The 5,105-nt window shown below is 38.5% G+C and overlaps 1 long non-coding RNA gene across 1 annotated transcript; it reads right to left on the bottom strand.

Moving 5' to 3' along the window:
• Window positions 1-3,576: 3,576 nt before the first annotated feature.
• On the bottom strand, window positions 3,577-4,278 carry LOC121968136. Its single transcript, XR_006107950.1, has 2 exons — window positions 4,217-4,278; window positions 3,577-3,753 (listed from the first exon to the last, which is right to left on the bottom strand). It is a non-coding gene; the product is annotated as an uncharacterized LOC121968136 (long non-coding RNA).
• Between the last annotated feature and the right edge of the window lie 827 nt (window positions 4,279-5,105).

Here is a 5,105-nt window from a genome sequence, read left to right as displayed (position 1 = left end):
CACGTGCAAGGCATGGCATCCACGATCCTCTTGTCCAAAATTTGCTGGACTAGAAGTGACTCGGTTCATTCATTGGTTGGATAAACTGGATCCTACCTGTTAAATAAGTAGGGTCCAATCCACCCAACCAATGAATGAACAGGGGATTAGAACTGATCCAGAAATCTTGGACTAGAGAATCTCTGCTCTCACTTTTTATAAAGAGCAGATTCTCTGGACCGCTTTTAGCGTGGCAGGATCTCTTGGATCACTTTTTGTGGTCCAAGAGATGTGTCACTCGTATTTACGGTCGGATCGCGATCCGATCGTAAATGATTGTGATCCCTTCCTGGGTTCATCGTCCCCACCATGTTATAGTTTTTGTTCGGAGCGGGAGGCGGAGGCCGCCCGGATGACATCCTCGCTCGGCGCCCAGTAACCTGGCCACTTATCCACCACTAGAGGCCTCCGGTCGTCCGCTCCGAACAAAAATTATAACCTGATGGGGATGGTGAACCCAAGAAAGGATCGTAATAATTTACGACCGGATCACGGTCATGATCCGACCGCAAATACAAGTGGCACATCCCCTAGACCACAAAAAATGATCCAAGAGATCTGTGCTCGGTCCAAAGGATGGTCCCTTTGCATGTATTGGTGGGGATGAATGATCCCCACCTATTTTATATGTGGGGGTCATCCATTCCACCAATGCATGCAAATGGATCATCCCTTGGACCGTAAAAAGTAGTCCAGAGGATCCGGTCCCCTTTTTATATCAGGCTTGTGGTCCAAAGAGGGACAGGGGAAAATGAGTCCAGAGAATCTGCACTACCATTCACATGCCCGGGTAGGGATCCTCTGGTCCAGGATCCCTGGACCAATCATAAACCCTTGCATGTTTATTGGTGGGGTGGACTGTACCCCACCTGTTAAATAGGTGGGGTCCAGTTCATTCCATCAATGAACATGCAGGGCCTCCTCTGGTCCAGAAGATTTTGGACCAAAGAATCTGGCCTCAAATGAACATGTATGGATTCAGGATTGGTTCAGGGATCCTGAACAAGAGGATTCTTGCCCATGTGGAGGCCAGATCCTCTGGTCCAGAATCTTCTGGACTAGAGGAGGCCCTGCATGTTCATTGGTGGGATGAACTGTAATAGGTGGGGTACAGTCCATCCCACCAATAAACATGCAAGGGTTCAAGATTGGTCCAAGGATCTTGGACCGGAGGATCCCTACCCTTGCCCATGTGGAGGCCAGATCATCTAGTCCAGAATCTTCTAGACCAGAGGAGACCCTGCATGTTCATTGGTGGGATGAACTGGACCCCACCTATTTAACAGGTGGGGTACAATCCACTCCACCAATGAACATGCAAGGATTCAGGATTGATCCAGAGATCCTGGATCAGAGGATCCCTACCCATATGAAGGTCAGATCCTTTGGTCCAGAATCTTCTGGACCAAAGGAAGTCTTGCATGTTCATTGGTGGGATGAACTGGACCCCACCTATTTAACAAGTGGAGTACAGTCCACCCCACTAATGAACATGCAAGGGTTCAAGATTAATCTAAGGATATTGGACCAGAAGAATTTTATCCCATTCGAGGTCAAATTTTTTGGTTTAGAATTATTTGAATCAGAAAAGACCCTATATATTTATTGATCGGATATACTGGACCCACTTATTTAAAAGGGGTAAGAAATCAAGCGTCGGATAAGCAATCAAGATTTCCAAAAATCGTCACCAAAGTGGACAGCCAAAACGTAAACGTGGAAGTGGGATAATATTAATAATTAAAAAATAAATTACCAAATAAAAGATTTAAATAAAAAATAATCGATTTTTTTAATATAAAGAAGAAGCGGCTCTGCTCTTATTTTTGGAGCTACTCCCTCATTGAAATTATATTTTTTTTATAATTAATATTAGGTGGTCCCTATAGAGCGATGCAACACTTAAGACACTAATACCTCCGATCGAAACTTAGTGTGTTTGAGAATACCCTTCCTTATGTCTTACGATTTGTAATAATAATTAGTAACTATCTATGATTTATTTCTTCTATGTTGATCAAAAAATGAATATTCTTTTAACAATATCTAATTAATATTATGTGCTTTGATAATTTGTCGAATTATCTGAAGGAAAGAACCTCGTTAGTTGTAAATGGATATTTAAAATCAAACGAGATTCAAGGGGCAATGTCGAAAAGTATAAGACTCGTCTTGTTACCAAGGGATTCACTCAGAAAGAAGATATTGATTACAAGGAGGCTTTCTCACCTGCGTTGACGAAAGACTCCTTTAGGGTAATCATGACACTTGTGCTCATTATGATTTGAAGCTACATCAAATGGATGTAAAGACTGCATTCTTCGATGGAGACATAGAAGAGTGTATATATATGGTGCAACCAGAGAACTTTGAGTCTAAAGACTCAAAGCACCTAGTATGTAGATTAAAGAAGTCCATTTATAGTTTAAAACAGACGTTTCGTCAATGGTATCGGAAATTTGATCAAGTGGTTACCTCATTTAGATTTAAAGAGAACCTCATTGATCAGTGCATATATGTCAAGTTCAATGGGAGCAAGTTTGTTATACTTGTTTTGTATGTAAATGATATATTACTTGCGAGCAATAATAAGGGTATGCTGCATCAAACTAAGTCATTTATATCTGGAAATTTTGAAATGAAAGATCTTGGTGAAGCATCATTTGTTTTAGGCATACAGATCTATCGTGATCGTTCAAGAGGCATTATTGGGCTTTCACAACAAGCCTATATTGAAAAGGTGTTTATAAGGTATGGTACGCAGAACTGTATATATGGTGACACACCTGTGTCAAGAGGTGGCAAGTTTAGCTTACAGCAGTGTCCACGGCTTGAACTTGAAATAAAAGAGATAGAACAATTCTCATATGCGTCAGCAGTGGGAAGTCTCATGTATGCACAAGTTTGTACTTGACCAGATATAACGTTTATAGTTCACTACAAGAAAACAGGGCTTTAGAGATGAAAAAATATGTCTCTGAAAATTATTTTTTCGTCTCTAAAGAAAGTTTGAGACGGAATATTCCGTCTCAAAAATTCGTTAGTGAAAGCCCCGTAGCTAATTTTGCAACGAAAATATTCCGTCTCTAATTTTAGAAACGGATGAAAAAACTGTTTATAAATCTGTTTTCAAGTTAACAAAATAAAATTAATTTCAAATGTAAATTCTGTATATAATTTTGTTTTAAATATGTTATTAATCTTGTTTATAAATCTATTTATAATTTTATTTATAAATCCGTATATAATTTTATTTTTAAATTTATCACTAAATATTATTATATTATATTATTATATTTTTCATCAATATATTTAAATAATTCTTCATTTCAAATAAATTAAAATTATTAAAAAGAAATAACTTCTAATTCCAAATGTATTATACTATTAACATTAAAATAAATAAATATTTACATTATCCTAACAAATTTGACCAATAATCAAACTATAAAGACCAAATTTTTCTAGATATAAATGATTTGTATATTTCATTTCTTGAATCATTTCCGAATCATCTCCTTGAGATTTTCTTCCCTTTGCCTACTTTCTGTAATAACAAGTTTTTTTTCCTTTCAATAATTTGTTCCTCCATCCTCGAGCTAATTGCATGCATGCCTTCAATTTCTTCTTCTTGCCCTCCCTGTCTTCGAATTTCATGAGATAAATTGCTTCTCTTGTACAAATTAATGAACCAACCAATTTTGTTGAGAAAATCTAATAAATCAAAATATGAAACGAGTAAGTCTTACAATATCAGAATTTTTAATACAAATAAATTAAAATTGTACAAAAGTCATAATCAATATCAATGATCACCCACTAATTATTCCATAGTTGTCAATGCTAAAGAATTAACAAGTCATGAAGACACTTTTGGCTCTGAAACAATAAGCATCACAAAACCATAAAAATTAGGTCAGTGTGAACAAATACTTAAGTAGGATTTTCTTCAAATTTGAATCTTAAACTTAGAATCTCTAAGTACATATAACAAAATCAAATACAAGATAATAGAAAAGACTTGCTGGTCTTTTTACTACACATTGATTAATTTAAATCACAAACTAAAAAAACTTAATATCTACAAGCACAATACCACACGAACTATAAATATTGCTAAGAAATAATCCTATAATATAAATAAACAAAACTATAGAAGATAGTAAGCAAATAGTACCAAGCAAAAGATTAAAAGATGGTTTTGAATCCAACATTTGCTCTTGGTTGTTGTGCCTAATGTTAGGACCAAAATGGGGGGAGGGGGTTAATAACTCTTCGCGATCTTGTGCTCTTCGTTGCTTTGTTTCTTTGACAATGTGCAGCGGAAAATACAAGAAACAACAACACAACGCTAACACAAGGGATTTACTTGGTATCCACCTCAAGAAAAGGTGACTAATCCAAGGATCCACACACTCACGCACCCTCCACTATGAAATCACTCCTTTACGGTAACACCGAAGGCGGAGAAACCTTACAAGCTCTCAGTACAAGAAGAAAGGTAAGGGAAACAAAATATAATAAGATATTATAAGTTTGCACACGAAACCCTAACCCTAACTTCTTCCTCGCCTCTTGACTTAGACGTGCACCAGCACAAGACTCCAAGAATCTTCAAGAACTGACGGTGAGAACTCTGTGGAGAAGCTGTTGTGATCACCCGTGGAGTGGAATCGAAGAAATGCTGAGAAAAACGCTCGCCGACGTCTTTATCTGCGCCAATGGTCGGATCCCAATCGATTGGATTGCTCCCAATCGATTGGGGAGGCTTTGGATCGATCGGTCGATCAATCCAGAGCGCCTCTGTGCTCTCGGGAATTGCCTGGATCGATCGGTCGATCGATTCAGGGCTTATCGCGCGAAATCGCAGCTCCCAATCGATTGGGCGATCGATTGGAGACTTTGAATCGATCCGCCGATCGATCCAGAGCTTTTCTGTGCGATCGCGAGCTTCTCTCAATCGATCCACCGATCGATTGGGAGGAGGCTTGTCGCGGGGACTCACCCAATCGATCAGCCGATCGATTGGGCATGAGCCAATCGATCGGCTGATCGATCCAGCTCAT

Source organism: Zingiber officinale, chromosome 3B (assembly GCF_018446385.1).
Source record: "Zingiber officinale cultivar Zhangliang chromosome 3B, Zo_v1.1, whole genome shotgun sequence".
NCBI lineage: Eukaryota > Viridiplantae > Streptophyta > Magnoliopsida > Zingiberales > Zingiberaceae > Zingiber > Zingiber officinale.
Note: the sequence above shows the minus strand (reverse complement) of the source record. Positions and strands in the feature narration are given on the sequence as shown.